This window comes from Anolis sagrei, chromosome 4 (assembly GCF_037176765.1).
Source record: "Anolis sagrei isolate rAnoSag1 chromosome 4, rAnoSag1.mat, whole genome shotgun sequence".
NCBI lineage: Eukaryota > Metazoa > Chordata > Lepidosauria > Squamata > Dactyloidae > Anolis > Anolis sagrei.
The window spans coordinates 219,511,022-219,534,775 of NC_090024.1; the positions used below are offsets into that span (position 1 = coordinate 219,511,022).

The 23,754-nt window shown below is 39.7% G+C and overlaps 1 protein-coding gene across 8 annotated transcripts in view; it reads left to right on the forward strand.

The window, feature by feature from the left end:
• The first annotated feature begins 995 nt into the window (after positions 1–995).
• NCOA3 (nuclear receptor coactivator 3) overlaps positions 996–23,754 on the forward strand; it is a 115,142-nt gene continuing 92,383 nt past the window's right edge. For 5 of the 8 annotated variants that reach the window (XR_010909920.1, XM_060772151.2, XM_060772155.2 and 2 more), the window contains exon 1: positions 996–1,202. The gene's annotated coding sequence lies outside the window, so the exon portion shown is untranslated. Of the gene's footprint in view, positions 1,203–1,330; positions 1,516–23,754 lie in introns of those variants that run through there. The other 3 variants (XM_067468178.1, XM_067468182.1, XM_067468180.1) reach the window with 1 other exon arrangement.

Below are 23,754 nucleotides of genomic sequence, written 5' to 3' on the forward strand. Positions count from 1 at the left end.
ATGGCAAGCATCCTCAGAGGTGAGGTCTCACCTCTGAGGATGCTTGCCATAGATGCAGGCGAAACGTCAGGAGAAATGCCTCTAGAACTTGGCCATATAGCCCGAAAAAACCCACAAGAACTGAAAGACTGTTGTATTTAAGCTTAAGTCTCCTAAAGCCTGTTTAATAGGAGAAATTCCTCTAAAGGTTCTTTCTTGGGCCCCCGGGCTTCCCGCTGGACGCAAGCCTTGCATCCTCTTTTAGAAGCATTTAATTTTGGCTCCAGCGGCGACAGAATACATAACATTACATAATTAGCATAGCACATAATTTTTACTTATCTTATGCCCAACACAATAGAGCAGTACTTCTCAACCTTGGGTCCCCAGATGTTTTTGGCCTACAACTCCCAGAAATCCCAGCCAGCTGTTAGGATTTCTGGGACTGGAAGGCCAAAAACATCTGGGGACCCCAGGTTGAGAGCCACTGCAATAGAGGCTTACACGAGCAACATGTTAAGCCAGGACATTAGCGTTGCACTCCAGTGGAAGAACACCCTCCAGTGGAAGAATGACTGCCTCATTTTTCCAAAGGAAGAAGCTCCTCTCGTGGCGAGACTACAACTCCCAAGAGGCTTTGCGGGGCTCTGCTTAGTGCAGGCATGGCAAACTTTGGCCTTTCAAGTGTTTTGGACTTCAACTCCCACCATTCCTGACAGCCTCAGGCCCCTTCCTTTTCCCCCTCAGCCGTTAAGCGGCTGAGGGGGAAAAGGAAGGGGCCTGAGGCTGTCAGGAATGGTGGGAGTTGAAGTCCAAAATACCTGGAGGGAAGGCCGTAGTTTGCCCATGCCTGGTTGAGTGAGTGTAATAATATATGCGTGTAGGGGGCGTGGCCATGCACCGCGTTTGAGCCAATAGCGGCGCGGAGGGGGCGTGGCCTGGGCGAGCACCGCCTCCGGAGAGAGCGGGCGCCCCTTCGCTATGCCTCCCAGAGGGAGCCTTGCAGACTACATTTCCCAGCGGCCCTTGCGCGGCATTGCCGGCCTGGCTCCGGCTCTTTTTTCCGAGGGAGGCTGGTTCCTCTTTTAAATCCAGGCAGCGATCAAAATGGCGGCGCCGAGCTGAGCGCGAGAGGCGAAAGAGAGGGTGAGAGAGAGAAAGAGAGAGAGAGAGAAAGAGAGAGAGGCGCGCTCGGCTCTTCTTTCCTTCCTTCCTCCCTCCCGGTGAGTGCCTTGTTTCCTTCCCAATCTGAGTGGATGGAGTTGGAGTTCTGACTAGAGACAGGCGCGGGGTCCTCCTTTATTATTTTTTTCCTTCCAGAAGGGGGCGCCGCTTTGGAAAAGGCCAAGAAGTCTTTCCTCCTGTTTTGTTTTGAGTTGTGAGGTGCCTCAATGTGTGAGGAAACGTGGAAGGAGGACACCAGGAACCAGAGTGGGAGCCTGACCTTCCCTTCTTCACGTGTATGGTTATTTGGGGGGTAGGTAACGTGAGGAAGGAACTGGAAGGAAGGAAGGAACGCCTTCACGTGTATTTTTGGTAAGTAACTCCTCGAAGGAACGAAGTGTGTGGGAGAGAGAGTGGGAGAGGGCCCTTCCACGGAATATCAAGGCAGAAAATCCCACATTATCTGCTTTGAACTGAGTCCACACTGCCATATATCCCAGTTCAAGGCAGACAATGTGGGATTTTATTCAGCTGTGTGGAAGGAGCCTCAGATTAATGATCAAAGCGAGAGAAATCTGTACGATCTGCTTTGAACCGGATTATATGAGCCCACACTGCCATATATCCCAGTTCAAGGCAGTTAATGTGGGATTTTACTCAGCCTCAGATTAATGATCAAAGCAAGAGAAATCTATACGATCTGCTTTGAACCGAATTATATGAATCCACACTGCCATATATCCCAGTTCAAAGCAGATAATGTGGGGTTTTACTCAGCTGTTTGGAAGGAGCCTCTGATTAATGATCAAAGCGAGAGAAATCTATACGATCTGCTTTAAACTGGATTATATGAGTCTACACTGCCATATATCCCAGTTCAAGGCAGATAATGTGGGATTTTACTCAGCCTCAGATTAATGATCAAAGCAAGAGAAATCTATACGATCTGCTTTGAACCGGATTATATGAGTCCACACTGCCATATGTCCCAGTTCAAAGCAGATAATGTGGGGTTTTACTCAGCTGTGTGGAAGGAGCCTCTGATTAATGATCAAAGCGAGATAAATCTATACGATCTGCTTTGAACCGGATTATATGAGCCCACACTGCCATACAATCCAGTTCAAAGCAGATAATTTTATATGGCAGTGTCCTGTGTATTTGGGGAGGAAAACTCCCTGAAGGAATCAAAGCGAAGGACTTTCCACACAGCCCTATATCCCAGAATATCAAGGCAGGAAATCCCACATTATCTTCTTTGAACTGAGTCTACACTGCCATATATCCCAGTTCAAAGCAGACAATGTGGGATTGTACTCAGTTGTGTGGAAGGAGCCTCAGATTAATGATCAAAGCGAGAGAAATCTACACGATCTGCTTTGAACCGGATTATATAAGTCCACACTGCCATATATCCCAGTTCAAAGCAGAAAATGTGGGATTTTATTCAGCTGTGTGGAAGGAGCCTCAGATTAATGATCAAAGCGAGAGAAATCTACACGATCTGCTTTAAACTGGATTATATGAGCTCACACTGCCATATATCCCAGTTCAAAGCAGAAAATGTGGGATTTTATTCAGCTGTGTGGAAGGAGCCTCAGATTAATGATCAAAGCGAGAGAAATCTACACGATCTGCTTTAAACCGGATTATATGAGCCCACACCACCATATAATCAGATTCAAAGCAGATAATCTAGATTTTATATGGCAGCGTCGAAGGGGGTTTCTCTTTCGCGTGTATTTGGAGAGGAAAACTCCTTGAAGGAATCGAAGCGAAGGACTTTCCACACAGCCCTATATCGCAGAATATCAAGGCAGGAAATCCCACATTATCTTCTTTGAACTGAGTCCACACTGCCATATATCCCAGTTCAAAACAGATAATGTGGGATTTTATTCAGCTGTGTGGAAGGAGCCTCAGATTAATGATCAAAGCAAGAGAAGTCTATATGATCTGCTTTGAACCGGATTATATGAGCCCACACTGCTGTATAATCCGGTTCAAATCAGATAATCTGGATTTTATATGGCAGTGCCGAAGGGGTTTCTCCTTCACATGCATTTGGGGAGAGAAGCCCTCTCAAGAAAAAGCTTCAACACAGCCCTATATCCTGGAATATCAGGGCAGAAAATCCCACATTATCTGAGAGTGGATTTAGGGCTCTTCCACACAGCCCTATATCCCAGATTATCAAGGCAGAAAATCCCACAATATCTGCTTTGAAGTGGATTATCTGCATCCACACTCAGATAATGTGGGATTTCCTGCCTTGACATTGTGGGATAGAGGGCTGTGTGGAAGGGGCCTTAGATAACCCAGTTCAAAGCAGATATTGTGGGATTTTCTGCCTTGATATTCTGGGATATAGGGGTCTGTGTCGAAAGGCCCTTGGTGTGTCTCTTTGGGAAGGAATGAAGTGAGATGAATATTTCCTTCTGGTTTCCTGGTTCTGCTGCTGCTTCCTTTTAAAAAGGAGGAGGCAAATTTGGGAAGGTATGCCTTCCTTTCAAGACCTTTCACCTCTTTTCTGGGGCCCTTCCACACAGCCCTATTTTCCAGAATATCCAGGCAGAAAATCCCAGAGTATCTGCTCTGAACTGGAATAAATGGCAGTGTGGACTCAGATAACTTGGTTCAAAGCAAATATTGGGGGATTTTTTGCCTTGATATTCTGTGATATAGGGTTATGTTAAGAGCTGCCTGCTCTTTTCCTGCTTGGGGATGATGGGGTTTGGGAATGAACAGCAGCAGCTTTCATTTGTCTCCTTGTGAACAGGAGCCCCTGGTGGCGCAGTGGGTTAAACCGCTGAGCTGCTAAACTTGTTGATTGAAGTGGCATGAGCTTCTGCTGTCAGCCCCAGCTTCTGCCAACCTACCAGTTCGAAAACATGCAAATGTGAGTAGATCAATAGGTACCGCTCCGGCGGGAAGGTAACAGCGCTCCATGCAGTCATGCTGGCCACATGACCTTGGAGGTGTCTATGGACAACGCTGGCTCTTCGGCTTAGAAATGGAGATGAGCACCAACTCCCAGAGTCGGACACAACTGGACTTAATGTCAGGGAAAAACCTTTACCTTTACCTACCTGAACAGGAGTATAAAAGCCAAAAGTGGGAGGCTGCAAAAGCCTTAGTGGTTGAGTCTGGCTGAGATAGATAGAAGCAGCCCACAGCCTTAACACTGTAGAATAGATTCAGAGTGCTTCCACCTTGATATCCCAGAATATCAAGGTGAAAAATCCCACATTATCTGAGTGTGGACTCAGATAACCCATGCCCCTTCCAGACAGCTGAATAAAATTCCACATTATTTGCTTTGAACTGGGAAATATGGCAGTGTGGACTCAGATAACCCAGTTCAAAGCAGATATTGTGGGATTTTCTGACTTAATATTTTGGGATATAGGGCTGTGGAGAAGGCTCCCCAGTTCAAAGCAGATATTGTGGGATTTTCTGCCATGATATTCTGGGATATAGGGCTGTGTGGAAGTGCCCATAGTTCGGCACTACTTGGACTGCTATCGAATCATGGAAGTTGTAGTTTGGTGGGGTGTGTGTGTGTGCTTGCCAGCACTCTTTCTTTGTCAAAGAAAGATAAGTAAAGGTTTCCCCATGACATTACGTCTGGTTGTTTCCGACTCTGTGTGGTGCTCATCTCCATTTCTAAGCTGAAGAGCCAGCGTTGTCCATAGACACTTCCAAGGTCATGTGGCTGGCATGATTCTGTGGAGCGCTGTTACCTTCCTGCTGAAGTGGTACCTAGTGATCTACTCACATTTGCATGTTTACAAACTGCTAAATTGGCAGAAGCTGGATCTAACAACAGGAGCTCACCTTGCTCCCTGGATTCAAACAGCCAACTTTTCAGTCAGTAAGTTCAACAGCTCAGCGGTTTAACCCGCTGCACCACCAGGGGGCCCTTAAAGCTAAAGACTGTGTAAAACAGGCATGGGCAAACTTCGGCCCTCCAGGTGTTTGGACTTCAACTCCCATAATTCCTCATAGCCAGTAGGCTGTTAGGGATTTTGGGAGTTGAAGTTAAAAGCACCTGGAGGGCCCAAGTTTGCCCATGTCTGGTGTAAAACTACAACTCCCAACCTTCCATAGCATTAAGCCATGGCATTTAAAGTGGTGTCAAATTGCATTATTTCTGAAGTGTAGATGCACTTTTAGTAGCTCATGGATAGTGGCTAGGACTGCAACAAACCACAGCATTATTGTTTTTGGGGATACTGGTTGAGACAAGCAAGCATTTTTTTGTGTTTTGTGTGTGGTGTTATTTATCTATGTAAAGTTTTGTTTTGCTGCTTTGCAAGGTGCTTACTGACTGGCTGGTTGGAATTCCAATGTGTGTGTCTCTGTCTGGCCAAGTTTCTCGGGGAAAAATGTTTGCTGCCAGTCTGTTTTTGCCATGCAGTTCAGCTGTGTTATTTTAATAGAAACCATTGCTGTTCTTGGGGTAATGTGCTTCAAAATGAATGAGGGTGTCTTTGAATAAAACAAATGCACGTGGAAGTCTGGATAATATTGCTGGTACTCATAAATCAGTGTTGGTTTATTATCATAACTATTTTTTCAAATAGGAACCGTTGTTTTTGGGGTGCTGTGTCTGAAAATGAATGAAATATAGTATTTTCCCTTAAATCAAGTGCAGGTGAAAGGACAGCATATATTATTGTGAATGTTTGGCACTTGTAAATCTATATTGGTTTACAATCATAACTATTTTTTCAAAAGGCACCTCTGGTGTCTGATTTATAGGTATTTTGCTTACTTCACATGATACATCCATGTGTGTCTTGTCTTGGTGAAGCCTCATTGAAATATGTTAATGGCTATTAGCTATTAGAAGGCATAGCTTTTTGAATATTAAACACCAAATACATGTGGACGTGTCATTTTAAAATATATATTTTAGCACAGTTTCTCTGTAAACCATCTTGACGGGTTACCTTTTCTCTTGGATATAAGTAGTCATGTGTATGTTAATAAAATTATAGCTATTGGGGGTAATAGACCAAAGAGGTTGACGCTGTAGAAGGAGCCATGGTTTCCAGTGCAGAAATGTTCAGTAACCAGCGTAAGAAGCTGTTACATTTCCTGTTTGCAGCTAGATTTAATCTATAAGTCTTAAATACTATAAATCTACATAAATTTTATAGATTAAGTAAAGCTTGTGTTGTATACCTTTAACTTGGAAGTTGTTATTGTATGTCAATTTGCATTTTGAGTGCAGTTGCTTATAAGATATTTTCCAGATAGCTGAGGCAAAATGTGAATCAGAGGAGGAAAACCCTATCACAGTAGAATTAAAAACAAGCAGTATTCTCTGCATAGTGTAACAACTTATATATAAAAATAAGAAAACCTCAACTGCCCCTTGTGTAGGTATTAGAGGTGGGGAAAACACTAGGACATTTGAGAGAAAAAAAGAAGACATTGTATGTAACGTGAACTCTGTTACTATGTCTAAAATGATATTGGACACTAGTCTGACATTGGAGGTTGCTTCAGGTCTTGCATATAAATGAGCAATATGAGCAGTAATCGAAGATCTTTTTTTTTTTTTTTTGCATTGTCTTTGCAAAGCTGTTTCAGACATGCTGTTACAATTATTCTGGGTGCAAACAGAAAGCATTATGCTTAGCATGTTAAATATTCCAGTATTTAAACTATAGTAATTTTTAAATTTTACAGTGGAGTGCTTGTTTAAATTTGACACTTACCTATGAACCTTAGCCTCTCAAATGATGGTATTTATGCATTAGAAGATGCTCAATTAAAAAACAAAACCCTAGCTAGAATGGGTGTGTGCACAAAATGGCTTTTTAAAATTGTACCAAGGAAAAACTAAGAGCTGAACATGTTATAGTCTTCAATTTAAAAGCACTTTCAATCATTTAGATGATTCTGCTAATATAGTAAAAATATAATAGTAGCCTCCTGTAAAGAAAAAGAAGTTTAATTAAGTGTTTGTAGATTGGTAAGATGTACACAGAAGAAAATAGAATTATGTTTTAGAAACATAATGGCTAATACTATTTGACAGTACTGTCTTAATTTGATCTTTTTCTAATATACTGTGTTTAGCTGGGGCTACTGTCTCCCATATACTTGCATGGCAGTACTCAGTACCGAGCCTATTGAGCCTTTGATAAAACATGTGTTGGATCGGTTGTAAGGGTATCATGATGTAATGATGAATCTCAGTATGAACTGTTTTATATGGTCAATAGACCCATATAATACAGTTCAAACCGTGTTATTTGGCAGTGTAGCTGCACCCTGCATCAATGGTTAGTGGATCCCCTTAATACAGTGGTTTCCAACTTATTTTTGACAAAGTATCACTTGACTGGGGATCACTCTCCAACATTAGTACCAAAAGGGTTAAGAATCAGTCAACTTTAGATTGGTCAACTTTAGATTTGGTTTGGTTATTTGGGGTGCTGATTAAGAAAATTGCATTGGAATGACTACAACAGTTATAGTTTCTGATACAGAACATATCCCATCCAATAATCGCCATATGCTCACCCACAGAAAACCCTATTTAATAAGCCTCCGCATTAGAAGAGGGTTTTGTGATAGCAGTTACTCTCATTGCAACGGTGTAATAACGGTGAGGCCATAGACCATATTTTAGTCCTTGCAGACTACTGGTGGTCCACAGACCACAGGTTGGGAACCATTGTCCTAAAATAATGAACTGCAGCTCCTAGAATCCTTTGCTGTCGACTTGGGCTTCTTAGAGTAATTAGGGGACCCAACGCTGGAAATCACAGATTGAAGCAAGTGGGGTGAATGAAGATGAATATTCTCAGAAAAAGTGCTCAGCAGGTATAGAAAATCTTCTGGTTTAGGAACTTTCCCTGTTGGAGGAAGGGTACTAGTTGTTCTATCCAAGGCTCAGCTGTGCAGTTTAGTTTGTTTGAAGTTAATTTCCAAAAGAGATGTTCCTCAACAACTCCAACAAGATGTTTTATTTACCTGCTATAGATGCATTTTTGAAAGCTGGAATATACAACTGAATGCTTTCTAGATACTGTTGACCCTTAATATGCTGGATTTTGCTAAGTTATGTCTATGAGCCAGCATGGTGTAGTGGTTAAGAGTATTGGACTCGAAAGACCAGGATTCAAATCCTTGCTTAACCATGGAAACGGACTGGGAGACCTTGGCCAAATCAAACATTTTGATTTAACATGGGATCTAAACAATAAAGGCTTCCTTAGTTGCAGAAACTAACTAGGTAGTGCTTCACTGTATAGTTAGGTATAGTGCCCAGTGCAGTCCTACACATGTTTGAAAGAAATCCTGTGTTTGGTGAGATCTACTCCCATGTAAGTTTACATAGGGTTTTAGCCAACTTTCACTTAATATTGTATTTGATCATAAAAACACAGGGAAAATATAAATTATCTTAAGTAAAAACGTATTATGGACTATTTTTAATCACATCAGAAGCTGTGTTGGTAAAAGAAAGATGCTCCCATGCTATTCCATTGTTTAGACCTAAATTTGTTTTGCAGAACGTTGTACATTTCTTTGTCTTGGTGCTCTTCCTTTTGAATAAGAAACAACACGGAAAAGCTCCATAAGTGTTCTTTCTTGAGGCAGATGGTTGAAATTGGTAATGCCATTAATCTTATGTAACTGGGTATGGATTCAACTGCTTGATAACATTAATAACTTTCAAATTGGACTTCATGGGAGGTAAATAATGTTACAATCAAGAATTTATATCACATGTGAACAGGACTGCCAATTTCAAATTCTATAATCAAGCAATTTCCCATTCCAGTCCACTGCTTTTTTCTCTTTTCTAGTGGAAGCTTTAAAATGCAATTAGAATTCTGAGGAAAACTGAATTGAAAGTAATAAACATGGTAACCTTTGGAGAAGCTTTTGCTAAAAGCTTAAGTCTTGATTCATATGACAAATGAGGGCATTTAATCCACATTTTTCTACACTATTTCAAAAGTAAAGAAAATGGGAGTTTTAATACGAAGTCTCTTTTAATCCTGGCTCATATTATGCAGGAATTTTCCCCATAAATAACAGTAAACTTATTCAACATACAAAGAAAATATCCTGGCATTATTGAAGTATAGTGATCAAGTCAAACTCTAATCCAGGAGATATCTCAAAAGTGACAATACTCTGAAAAGGCTTGTTGTGGCATGGAGTGATTTTTATTAACTTAGATTGGTAAATTAGTTGTAAATAATATTGGACAGGAAGATTTTTTTAATGTGTACTATGTTGTGTATAAAGGTGCATTTAACTGGTTTTTAAACTTTTAATTGGGAAGACTTCTTGGGAATGTAATTTGACAAGTCTGAACATTTCACTGGCAACTGGTTTGTTTCTAAACCCAATTTGGGGTGCCATGTTTGATTTCAAAAGCACCACTTGGACTAGTATAAGTGCAAATAATCATGGATTGACAAACAATTGCTAGCCCCACTTCCTTGTGTAGGGTTTATTTCTGACGTAATATGAGTTATTAGTTATTGTGTGCCTTCAAGTCAACTCCATCTTAGGTGTTTGTTAGCAGGATTTATTCAGAAGAGGTTAGTTGTTGCCTTCCCCAGAATTTAACATAGAGCACTTGGTAGTTCCTGGCACTTTCTCTTCCAATTACTAACCACTACAGAATATGTTCAGCTTCTGAGATCAGATCTGGAATGTTTAGACCTCTTTCTGATTTAATACTATGTCACCAGTGTAGCATGAGATCAAGATGAATCTACTTGTCTTTCTAGCTCTGAAGTTGGAACAATGGGAGCAAGTAAAAAACAAGCCAGATCCTCCCCATGAGTTCATACCAGGTGTGGGAGGGAAGAAGGTCAAATTCATACAGCTCTAAGCTTGAAGAAGCGTGTAATTGGAGGCATTTTGGCTTATCCCTACCTGTAGCTCTAAATTATGTCACAATTGAGAGCATATGTCCTTCTAGTCAAAGTCAGAGGGATGAGCAAAGCTGTCATATGACTTCTATTCCTCAAACAAGCATATTTACACCAATATGTGTTTTAGATACTGGAGGACAAACCAAACTGTGATTTAATTCTCTTTTAATCTTGTTATTAATAATTCTGTGTAATAGTCCTGTGCCAGGAGAGAAGCAAGATGTTAAAGAACCAACCAACTAAATAGATAAACAGCTATACAGCCTATTCCCACTTCTTCAAGTTTCAAGCTACATTTTTTTCAAGAAAGTTGTTTCATTGGCTGAAGAATTTCAAGTATTTTTTGTTATACATTGATTTGCTGCATTTTACTATTTTTACTTCAATGTTTTTCAATATGTACATACAGTAGAACCTCAGCTTAAGAGCATCCCAACTTAAGAGTTTTTGAGTTAAGAACAGGTAGATCGGGGTTTTGCTTTGGCATATGAGGAACATTTTTAGTTAAGAGCTAGAGGGAGCATGAGCGCCAGAGTACAGGGCTTTAGGACTTCAAGGGAGCAACCTCTGCACCTTGTGCTCTTGTCAGCCTTGGGAGATTGCTGTCCGCTTTGAGGAACTTTAGGTTATTGGTAGATTTTGTGTGGTTTTTATTCCTGGTATGTTTGGCTTTATGTGCATTGTAATCCGCTCTGAGTCCCCTGCGGGGTGAGAAGGGCGGAATATAAATACTGTAAATAAATAAATAGAGGGGGAGAGAGAGATAAGATGATAAAGAATAAAGGATAAAGAATTTATGAAAAAGAATCTGAGGAAGCAAGTCTGCAACAGTGCTCCTTGACCTGTTGTTGGAGTGAATGGTGTTACAGTGGGCCCTCGTCATCTGCTGGAGTTTGGTTCCAGAATGCTTCATATGTAGATAACATCTGAATACTCAAGTCCCATTATAGGCAGTCCCTGAGTTACAAACCTAACTTACAAACGACTCATAGTTAAGAATGGAAGTGAGACAACAGGAAGTGCGAGAAATCTACCTCTCAGAAGGGAAATTCACTCCTGAAAGAGTTATGTGGAAAAGGTATCTCCACTGAAGCTTTGTCACCAATCCTTGTTTCCACAAGTCACATTTTTCAAACTCTAATTATCACAGGGACAAAGAGTGAGGTGAAATCTTCTGAACGGACACATGAAGCAAAACAAACTCCACAGGGGTATTAACCTTTGCCTATGCTCTCCAAAGTTTGTTGGCGTATGTGTGTGTATGTATGTGTATGTATATTTATGGATGCATACATAGATAGCTAGGTAGGTAGGACTGGAGTTATACTTTAAAATGTACCTGTTCTGACCTTAAGAACAAATCTACATAACCTATCTTGTTCGTAACTTGGGGGCTGCCTCTATATACAATGATGTAGTCAAACTGCATCCTTCATATAAACTGTGAAAATCAAACTTTTGTTTTTTGGATTATTTTTCTAAAATTCTACCTGTGGCTGGTTGAATCTGTGGGTGCAGAATCCATGGATAGGGAGGGCCAATAGTACCATAAAAGTAGCACTCAACTCTAGAGCTTTTACAGAGTCCACTGGACAAGTGATCCAGTATTTGTGGATTTCTAGATGGGTATTTGAAGAACCACAACTATAACTGAGCAATATTTTTGTGTTCAAACATATTGCCCATGTCACCCTAGGTGCTTGACTCTAATTAGTATGTAGAGTAATAATAGGTTCAGCTGTAGCTTGAAACAGGGTCTTTTCTGTTATGACTCTGAAGTACTGGGATTTTGAAGCATAAGTTTTATTCAGTCTAAGTTTAGGAAAACTATAAAGTCTGTTTTTGAAAATTTGAAGAAAAAGAGGGAAAGGCTTACAAATAAATCTAAAAGAGAAATTGCTTAATGGGAAGGTTTTCAGAATAAGAAAGCATAGCTAATCGTATGTAGTCTAACAAGGGGAAAGCATTTTGATTTTCTTTAAGTCTTGATGTTTATGTGCTTGCTCATTAAGAACTTCTTTTAATTACGCCTACTAAGTGACCGGCTCAGTATTCATTATATACTGTTTTTGCTTTATTATGGCATGTTGTATGCTCAGTTGCCAGGCAGTCATACACTGTAAGATATAAATAAACGTAGTGATCATGGGTTCTTCTTCTCAAGTCATGGGTGGGCACAGCCATTTATGATCATTCTTAACATTCTTTTAGCAACCCCTTCCTAAGACTACAATTTCTAGTTTTCTATGTAGAAAGGTCTAACAGTTAACCATTTAATTTTGTAATGTTTTCTAGGATGTCTACTCAGGGGGATGGTGTTAGTTTCCCACAGTAAATATAATTTATCCATATCCCAACACTTAGCTAAAGATGTAGTTTTTTCAAGTAAAGCTGTTTAGACTTCCCATTTTATACATGGTTTTTGACTAATGTATAGAATTCATGAATTGGGAGGAATTAATAGCCAGTGATCTGAATGATATATGTTGCCTAATTACCTATACTACAGTTTGTTTGAACAAGCTTGTAGTGTTCTATCATCAGAAGAATATGGGTTAGACCAGAACTTCCAAAACTTTTCAACTTGTGACCCCTTTTAGCCCAATAAATCTTTATGTGACCACGGGTATATAGATATATGAAATAGGTATAAAATTCAGACATTTACTGATAACAAAGCATTTGCAAGGCTTGCTGAACAGGCCAATTTTTTTTTTTTAATGAAGTAGAGCTGAAGGATCTTAGAATCATGGAGCTGGAAGAGACCGCATGGGTCATCTAGTCCAACAACCCCTTGCCATGTAGGAAAAGAACAATCAAATTATCACCTACAAAAAGCCATCTAGCCTCTGTTTAAAAGCACCCACAGAAGGAGCTTCCACAACACTCTGAGGCAGCGAGTCTTATGCATAGTCCACTGTAAATATTGTATAACAGATTCATGTAAATGTCTAAATCAGCCACTAAGTGATATTCAGAAAACTTTTACTGTTCAATGTATTGTCAAAGGCTTTCATGGCCGGAATCACTGGGTTGTTGTAGGTTTTTTCGGGCTATATGGCCATGGTCTAGAGGCATTCTCTCCTGACGTTTCGCCTGCATCTATGTCAAGCATCCTCAGAGGTAGTGAGATCTGTTGGAACTAGGCAAAAGGGTTTATATATATATCTGTGGAATGACCAGGTTGGTTCATCAGAATAAAGATGAAGATCCACCCAGAGAAAAAGTGTTCTTGCCATACAGCAAGGGAACCACTGACCGCACAGGGAAGCTGATGAGGAAACACAACATATAAACTATCTACAGACCCACCAAGAAAATCCAACAAATGCTACGTTCAGCAAAGGACAAGAGGGATCCTCTCACTTCTGCAGGAGTCTACCGTGTACCATGCAGCTGTGGACAAGTCTACATAGGGACCACCAAACGCAGCACCCAAACACGAATCAAGGAACATGAAAGGCACTGCAGACTACTTCAACCAGAGAAATCAGCCATAGCAGAGCACCTGATGAACCAACCTGGACACAGCATTTTATTTGAGGACACAGAAATACTGGACCACTCCCACAACCACCATGTCAGACTACGCAGAGAAGCCATTGAAATACACAAGCATGTGGACAATTTCAACAGAAAGGAGGAAACCATGAAAATAAACAAAATCTGGCTACCAGTATTAAAAAAAACTCTAAAATTGCAACAGCACAACAACAGAGAGGAAACAGGCAGGGACATCTAATTACCTCTCAACAAAAGTTTGCCCCAGGCGCAGTCAGGCCATTGTATGCTAATCAAGGTGGTCAGATGAAACATTCACACCTAGCCCCAGCAAAAAAAGAGTCCTTTGTCTCACCCTGGTCATTCCACAGATACATAAACCCTTTTGCCTAGTTCCAACAGACCTCACTACCTCTGAGGATGCTTGCCATAGATGCAGGTGAAACGTCAGGAGAGAATGCCTCTAGACCATGGCCATATAGCCCGAAAAAACCTAGAACAACCAAACTTTTACTGTTGCCCAATTTTTGGGACCTCAATATTGAGCTAAACTGACCTCATTTGGGGCCGGGACTTGCAGTTTAAGAAATAGTGGGTTAGACAGCATTGATTTAGGAGATGTTTTATTCCAGGGTCAGGAGCTCGAGTGTAGACGAATAAGTTTGTTGAAGATTCATAATGTTACCAAGATTTCAACAACAGAGCAGTGTTCATCTGGAATATCTGCATCTGAGGAAATAGACTCAGTCAATATAAGTCTGTACTACCAATTTAGTTCTCTCAGTCACAAAGGTGTTTCAAGATACCTTTGCAGAAGGGAAAGTGCCAATGACTTTATTTTGACTTTCTGGAGTTTTCGTATTCAAATGCAATACTCTATTTCCAGATATTATTGGCTAAGGAGGTACAGCAGAAAAGAGTTGTACCAACTGACTAAGTTTTGGTTGGCTGCTGAAAAACAGGATGTTGGCTGTAAAAAACTGAATCAGTTGGATTCACCCTGTCTTCATTGCAATGTATTTTTATTTTGGGGTATGTCTATTTGCATTGATTTGAATTTTCCAATAAATGCATATAAGATTTCAGCAAATGTTCTTTATTTGGGCCCTTATGCATGTATTGTTAAAAAGAGAGGAATTATTTTAAAATATGATAATAAAATGTTGTGGAGTTATTCATTTCTCAATTTCCACCTCTCAGTTGTAGTTTTAAAAGGCTACTCTGATTAACAGCTTAAAATAGGTTTACTATATTAGGCAATGTGGCTATGTGGAGGAGCAAGCAACTAACATGTTGGGTGTTATATTAACAAAATGTAGCTTAACGTGTGGTTAATGAATAATGAAGAATCAGCAGACAGTTTCTCTGCAATTATAAGTTTATACTTTTGAAATACGTGGTTACTTTTATCAGACTCTCAAGTGCTATCTGTAAAATATAGAATGCGTTGTGGCTGCAAAAATACTTGGATTGCAATGTGTACTCTGCTTATGGAATTTATTCACTCTAGCTGAGGACACCAAGGTCACCTGGCAACCATGCCAGTGCATTAATCTGGGTGGAAAACTCAGCTTATTTTTACTGTTTCAATTATAGAATAAATTACTAAATTTGTTTTGATGCATATTAGGAATCAATGATGTGAGAAAGGATGGAAGAAGTATCAGGGATGTTGAGTAGACAGATTCATAATATAGCATAGGTTTCCCAAGTGACGTATTAAGTCATGATAAGGTAAGTAAATGCTTCTGAAATATAAGAATGGGGATGTGATTTGAGACACTGTTCAGGTTATTCCGAAGCTAACACATCATACCTATCCTTCTGGCTTTAGCCATTATTGACACATGGTATTTTCTATAACCACCTGGTTCCCCGATTTTATGGTACCAAAGTGACAATTTTACTCAAATAAGTAAATTTTTGAGGAACTGTACTAATGTTTTAACAGAACTTTAAAAGCTGTAGAAGGAGTTTGTTGTATTGTTAGGGGTGAATCATTAAGCTTTCTGGGTATTGTTAGACTACAGCTCCTAACAATCATAGCTATATAGCTAAAGATAAAGGAATGCTGAGAGTTGCAGTCCAACAGATTTTGGCTGGCCGAATGATTTCTACTTCTGTGATATTATATGCAGCCATTTAAAATGATTCTGAAGGCTTGATGTCGATTTCCTTCTGGATTTGGCTTGGGAAATAAGTTTTTCACCAGACTTCAGCAGTCTAAAGTCTTCAATCCGGTGCAGCAGTTGCTGATGATCTGCAGCATATAGAAGTGTTGGCATGTCAGTTTGACTAAGCTTGTGAACCCTATGTGTATGCACGCCTTGAAAGTTGCCTGTTGATTTTTGTCAACCCCATGAATTTCATAGGGTCATATTAGGCAAGGAATAGACAGAGGTGGATTTCTCTGTTCCTTCCTCTGAAATATAGTCCAAAGGGGCTGGCATTTTTTGGTGTTATTTCATCCAAGTACTAACCAAGGCTGACCCTGTTTAGTTTCCAAGATCAGACAGGATTTGTTGCCTTTAGTGTATTTAGGACTATACTGTGCTTATATTGTCTAGAGCAGGGGTCCTCAAACTAAGGCCCGGGGGCCGGATGCGGCCCTCCAAGGTCATTTACTCGGCCCCTCACTCAAGATCAACCTAAGTCTGAAACGACTTGAAAGCACATAACAACAACAATCCTATCTCATCAGCCAAAAGCAGGCCCACATTTCCCATTCAAATACTAATAAGTTTATATTTGTTAACAATGTTCCTCATTTTAATTACTGTGTTGTTTTAAAGTGTTTTTTTACACTACAAATAAGATATGTGCAGCATGCATAGAAATTCATTCTTTTTTTTTTTTTTCACAGTTTGAGGGACTGTGACCTGGCCCTCTGTTTAAAAAGTTTGTGGACCCCTGGTCTAGAGTAAAAACTAGGCATACCTGCAACTGTTATAGAGCATTAAGAACTAACTGATGTTTCCCTCTCAACATACGTATTTTTTAAATGAGTTCAGTTTTTTGTTGGAATTAATAATTGTTGGCATAAATATTATATATTTTTTTGAGATCTGAGTTGCAATAATATACTACAGGGATGTGAAATGTATGAGTTTTTAAAAGATGTTTATGAATTGCCAATCAAGATCCACAACTATTAGGCATGCTGGCAGAGGACAATGGAAATTGCAATAGGAAAAAAAAATCCGGAGGCCTATTTTTTGTCTTTACAAACTTGCTTGGGAAAAGTCCTATTGAAATGCATGGGTCTTACTTTTAAAAAGCGTGGGGTTGCACAGAGGTTTGCAGTTAAAGACATCCAGAATTATTCATGTTCAAAAGAGTTTGTTCTAAATGCATTCAATGCCTTTATCAAATTTCCAGAGAGACCCCTCCCCCCATTGTGGTGGTGGTGGTTGTATGCCTTCTGGTTTCTCATTTATGGCCTTCCCAGGTAATCCTCAGAGCTCTGGATGCTTGTCTGTTCTTAAGGTGAAAGGCGCATGTCTGTGTTTTAGATGGATTAGGGATCAGATGGTTTTCCCTGTAATAGCCGGTTGCTTCTGGGTTGAGAGAATCGGCCGTCTACGAAGACGTTGCCCAGGGGACGCCGGGATGTCTTGCAATCCTGCGAGGAGGCTTCTCTCATGTCCGGAGGCTTCTCTCATGTCCCACTGGAGCATTGCAGCGCACCCAAATACCTGGGAGTCACTTTGGACCGTGCTCTGACCTACAAGAAGCACTGCCTGAACATCAAACAAAAAGTGGGCGCTAGAAACAACATCATACGAAAGCTGACTGGCACAACCTGGGGATCACAACCAGACACAGTGAAGACATCTGCCCTTGCGCTATGCTACTCTGCTGCTGAGTACGCATGCCCAGTGTGGAACACATCTCATCACACTAAAACAGTGGATGTGGCTCTTAATGAGACATGCCGCATTATCACGGGGTGTCTGCGATCCACACCACTGGAGAAATTACACTGCTTAGCCGGTATTGCACCACCTGACATCCGCCGGGAAGTAGCAGCCAATAGTGAAAGGACCAAGGCAGAGACATCTCCAGCTCATCCCCTGTTTGGGTATCAGCCAGCACGTCAACGACTTAAATCAAGACATAGTTTTCTTAGAACTACAGAGACACTCGCTGGAACACCCCAGCAAGCGAGAGTCCAAAAGTGGCAGGCCCAAACCCAGCACCTCAATTCATGGGTGATACCAGATGAGAGACTCCCCCCTGGGCACTCAGAAGACTGGGCGACTTGGAAGGCGCTGAACAGATTGCGCTCTGGCACCACGAGATGCAGAGCCAATCTTAAGAAATGGGGCTACAGGGTGGAATCCTCGGCATGCGAGTGCGGAGAAGAACAAACCACTGAACACCTGCTGCAATGCACCCTGAGCCCTGCCACATGCACGATGGAGGACCTTCTTGCGGCAACCCCAGAGGCACTCCAAGTGGCCAGATACTGGTCAAAGGACATTTAACCATATACCAAATTTACAAAATCTGTGCGGTTTTTTTTCTTTCTTTCTTTTTATTTTTCTTTTTAATCTCTGTGTTTGTTTTGCTCTGTTGGAATTGTAATACAATGGTTGCTGATGACACGATAAATAAAATATCTCATTTATGGCAACTCTAGAATGACCCAACCATGAACAGGGTTTTCTTGGTAAGATTTGTTCAGAGAGAGTTTGTGTATGGTTAAGAGACTGTGACTTTCCCGTGATCACATAGTGAGATCCTTTTGCATAGCAGGGATCTGAACCCCAGTCTCAGGAGTCATAAGACAACGAGCAAATGGAGTATAATCCTTGAAAGCCTCTGATAACCTATGCAAGTGCAGCATACCAACAAACAGAAAATGGCAAAGGGAAATGAAAGCCAAAAAGTGAATTTGGTCTGATTATCAACCATTATTGTGGTCATATCTTCAAGCATGTTGCAATAAATACTACTCTTCAAATTTCTTTACATTTGTAGTCAAATAATACATTCACTAAGTCCATGGTGCTGTAATCTTTTAACTCGCATGCTAGTAAAAGATGTAATTGTGCATTTCTGCAAATTATTTAGTGAGATTTTAGCATCTGTGCTTTAACTTTTATTTAATAATTCCATATATATGATCATTAGAAATTATTAAATATATAAATCGGACTCATCCAAGTGATAGTATTTTCGATTTCTATATATGGCAGTGAAAGCTGAACCATGAAGAAAGCTGGGAGGAAGAAAATCAGCTTTCTTCAGGGTCCAGCTTTCATTGCCATATATAGAAATGTGTTGGAGGAAAGCTTGTGTGGATACCACGAACCCCAAAAAAGCCAAAAGAATGGGTCCTAGAGAAAATCAGGCCTGAACTCTCTCTTGGAAGTCAAGATGCTTTATGCTTTGGAAATAATATGAAATGACATGTCTCATTGGAAAAGACCGTAATGCTTGTAAAGCGGAAGGCAGTAGGAAAAGGAAGACCACATTACAGATGGATTGCTTCAGTCAAGGAAGTCATGACCCTGAGTTTGCAAGACCTGAGCAGGGCAGTTGATAACTCGGGCTCTTGGTGCTCTCTCATTCATAGGGTTACCATAAGTCGAAAGTTAATTTGATGGCAAATAACGCATAGGAACAATACTACAACATATCTAGGAAAGTTACTTGTCCTCTCAGCATACATCTATGTGACCTATCTGTGATGACCTGATAGCCTGAAAGATGAAAAGTATCATTCTCTATTGTATTAAGCAATATTCCTTTGTTGGTGCCTGGGTGATATTTTTACTTGCCACAGGTGAGTAAGCAAACTGCCTAATTATAAACATGCTCTTACATGAGCAGTGAAATAGGCTTACTTAAAATGAAATTTCATTGTAGTTAATTGCTTTGACAAGAAGCAGAATTCTTTGTATTTGTTCAGTACAATGGAACACAGATACAGCCCGGACATTGCCCTGCATGTCTAATTGGGTAAATGCAAATTTCCTTTGAGGGTGTTTCACCAATTCTCCGAATACAGTCATGGAATGTATTCTTAATTGTATGCGTAAAATGCAGTGTTCACAGCTCAGAATTGTCAACCATTTATGCTATGTAAAAAAATGTAATTTATAAAACCATTTTGTTATTCAAAAACTTCCCTTTTATAAACTTCATGAAGCAGGCTTGTTTGATGACATCATACTGGACTGGACTGCAAAAAAAAAAAAAAAAAAAAAAAAAAGGGAAGGGTAATGTGCTTTTGTTTTAGTGCAAGCTAATCAATCATCTTGGTCCAGTTCTCACCTCTAGTTGAAAGCTCTTTGCCTTCTTGAGACATGTAACAATAACACTAATTTCAAAATAAGGAATATATTCCTTTTAAAAGTGATGGTGGCTTGTGTTTTTATTTTTTACAAAGTAATTTGTAACACCCATTTTTTTAAAAAATAAATAAATGGCAAAATAAGCTCTATGCTTTTTGGATGCCTGAGAATTTTTCAACCATTTCCATTAGTAATGTGCAGACATGTTTATGCTGTTGGTATTTTGGTCAGCAGTTTTCACTCTAAATGGAATTTCCTGAGAGAAGAACCTCCTCCTTAAATCTCAGAACATTGGGAGATTTGTAAGAGAGAATAGAGTCCTTCAATAACCTGGAAGAGAGCTAGCATGGTATAGTGGTTTGAGCACTAGAGACTAGGGTTCTAATCCCTTCTTAGCCATGGAAACCTTGGGTAAGTCGTTCTCAGCTCCAGGGGAAGGTAAAGACAACTCTGCTCTTAACAAATTTAGCAAGAAACCCCTGCAATAAGTTTGCTTTAGGGTTGCCATGTCAGAAATGACCTGGCACATTATAACAACAACAACAAAGCTGCATAAGCTTGGGTCAGAGCCAGCACTTTGCATTCTGTCTGGAAATGCTCCAGCAGCCAGTGAACTCGTGCAGCCAGAAAGTTGTGTATTCCCTGTAACTAGCTTCACTTAGGCCCTTTTCACACAGCTGAACAACATTCCACATTATCTGCTTTGAATTGGAATATATGGCAGTGTGGACTCCAATAACTCAGTACAAAGGAGATATTGTGGGATTTTCTGCCTTGATATTCTGGGATAAAGGGATTGTGGAAGGGCCATTGGAAATTTAACTGCACTCTTGGGAGCAGATGACGTTTCTGAACACTCTTCAAAGGCAGTCTCATGTATTCTGTGTTACAGTAATCCAACTGGAATATAGCTGCGGTATGTGTCTGACTATGGCCGGATTGCTGTCTCAAGTAGAATTGGGTGTTATCTGCATTGTATTGAGTGGCATGCTGTTGCTTAAAAATGTCAAGTCAGAATTTTGCCAGGTCCCAGTGCCTAACCATGTTATTTGAATGAAGAATCCTTAATGGATTTATAAAGCATTGTGATGTCTTGGTGTTATGTCCAAACCAGCATATAGTGTGCTTGACTTCATCCATGGGTAATAGGTTTTTTAATCAAATAAAGGAGTTAGATCAGAGGTTCTCAACCTGTGGGTCCCCAGATATTTTGCTCTTCAACTCCCAGAAATCCTAACAGGCGGTAAACTGGCTGGGATTTCTGGTAGTGGTAGGCCAAAACACTTGGGGACTCACAGGTTGAGAACCACTGAGTTAGAGATCTATGCATGCGCTACTTTATTTAGCCTGATAACCTTTACTGTATTTGAGCTCTGCTAGTCCACATTAGCCTGGTTATCGTCACTGGCCACACAATCAACCATATATAACTTGGTGAACTTTAGTTGGCTCCTGTAAATCAATGTGGATTTTTATGTTCATGTTTTATTTCATTTATAGATGTTAAGTTCTTAGTATGTTTTTGTCGGTACTTGTTGTTTTATTGAGTCATTGAATGTTTGCCTTTTTTGTATGCTGGAATCTGCCCTGAGTCCCCCTGAGTGGATAGGGCGAAATACAAATAAAGTGTTGTTGTTGTTGTTGTTGTTGTTATCTAGAAGTATGAATCTTTAATAGTGTTATGTTTTAGTTCACTTAATTAATACTGCCTTTTTCTTTAATTGATTATGTTAGCAGGCATATGTCGTTTGTAACTAAATTGATATCTTATTTTTGTTGCAGCATTAATGAAAACCTGGAGAGACTAATGTGTTTAAAACTTAATATAATTGTGAAAATCTGGCACTAGCTTCTTTTCATTAACAGCCTAGAACATAAAGGTAGAACGTCCCTCTTGTATTTCTATAGTGCAAGTGTGCCAGTAATTTAAAAATATCAAAAAGTTATATATTAGAATGAGCTTGTTGGGAAAATATATCATGCTGATGTAGATTTAAGAGTTTGAGACAAGTTTCTTTGCTTCTCATCTGCACTATAGGGATAACAATATTTCACTACTTTATAGGCTGATATTTAGAAATTTGGAAGGATATTTAGGAAGCATTTTGATCACTCAGAAAGTTGTAGAAAAGGCTTGCCATTGTCACCAATTTAAATTTAAACTTGAATTATCTTTCTCTCTTTAATGATTCATAGCACTCCTACACTTTAAAGACAAGTACTGTAACTATGAATCTCAGCCACCTGCTGCTCTTTTTTTTCACTGCACATACGGAAAAAATAGATTTCCCCCCTTGTTTATAGCAACCAATTATTTGCTGTTTCTTCTGAAACTGGTTTGTGCTGTCATAGTTTCACCATAAGCCAGGATCAAACAGTGGTTTGGGATAACATTTCGCTGAGGGAACTGAGATTCTATACTAAATATATTTCCAACATTAGTGGGTATGTAGTGTGCTACAAATGTATGTTATGCAGTAACTCAAAGTATTGTTAATATTTTATACCGTTTTCATCAGCACTACTAGTTTTTAGCAGCGTTTGTAAATAACTGTAAATATATTGTTGCAAGAGTAGCATTAATAGTTAGAAAATATTAGATATTACCAATATTCATATGTTAGAATTTACCTTTCCTATTAATATTTGATTATATTAATGTTTTGTTACATTATGCCTATCAACGTTCAAACTACATTAATGTCTAAGTTTCATCAATTTTTTTGTGTTGCTAAAAATTAAATGCTTTCTGTTAAGGGCAAGTCTATTGCATTATTTCCAAGGTAAGACTTAGTAATGGAGGGCTGTTCAATCTTGTCCTGAAAGTGGGAATTTTGAAGATCTTGAAAACATTTACCCCAGATTTTCTCTTTTCATCACTACTCAATACTACAGGGTGAGGCAGCATAACTTCCTTTTTTAAAATGCGCGCCATTCAGTTGGTTGAAGATGTAGCAGAGCGCTAGTGGTCTCGTTTGAGAGGTGGGAGTATAAAGTTTTGTCCTGACACAATTCAGTCACCATCATGCATTGGAACAGTGAGGGGCATGCTTTTGCCGCTGAGGCCTACTTTTCTAGTGGATTTGGAGTGGCCGGCCCGCTTTCCAGATTTGGCCCCTTGTGATTTTTTCCTATGGGGTTTTTTGAAATCCCATGTTTATGTGAACCGTCCAAGGATGCTACAAGACCAACATCCAGAAAGAAATTGCCAACATAACGCCTGCTATGCAGGCAAGAGTCATGACAAACGCCAGAAATCGGTGTAATCAGTGTATGGAGAATGGGGGACGTCACCTACCTAATTTGATCTTCAAAACTATGTAAAACAAAACTTTAGGTATGTGCCTACATTATAAAAATAAAATAAAAAATTCTGATTCACACAATGGGTTTTATTAAGTTTTGAAAAAAGGAAGTCATGCTGCCTCAGCTTGTATTTAGGGTTCCACTGAAGGATTTTTTTTTAGTCCTTTCCATCCTGATGCTTTTTCTTTGCCATGTGTACTATTTGCTACTATAATAAGACATACAGAGGGTTGATTTCCACATGTTTTAAATCTGCAGGATGGGTATGGGATGTATTCCTAGAAGAATGCAATGAATGATAAATTGTAGATTTCAAAAGGATTTTGCACAGTTTTTAAAGTAATTTCATTAACCAAATGGTAGAGTGCTAAAGAAAAACAAACCTTTTTTCTTGTGTCATAGCAGACCAAACCCTATTCTCTCTAAAACAGAAGAATGTCTCTTTTTAAGAGTACTGTCTACCTACAATTTTTAGTGCTAGTTAATAAGTAAGTTCTTTAAAAATCCCATTGATCAGTTAATTGGGGTGTTCCAATTTAACTAAATGTTACTTGAATTGACTGAATGAATTAATTGGATTGACT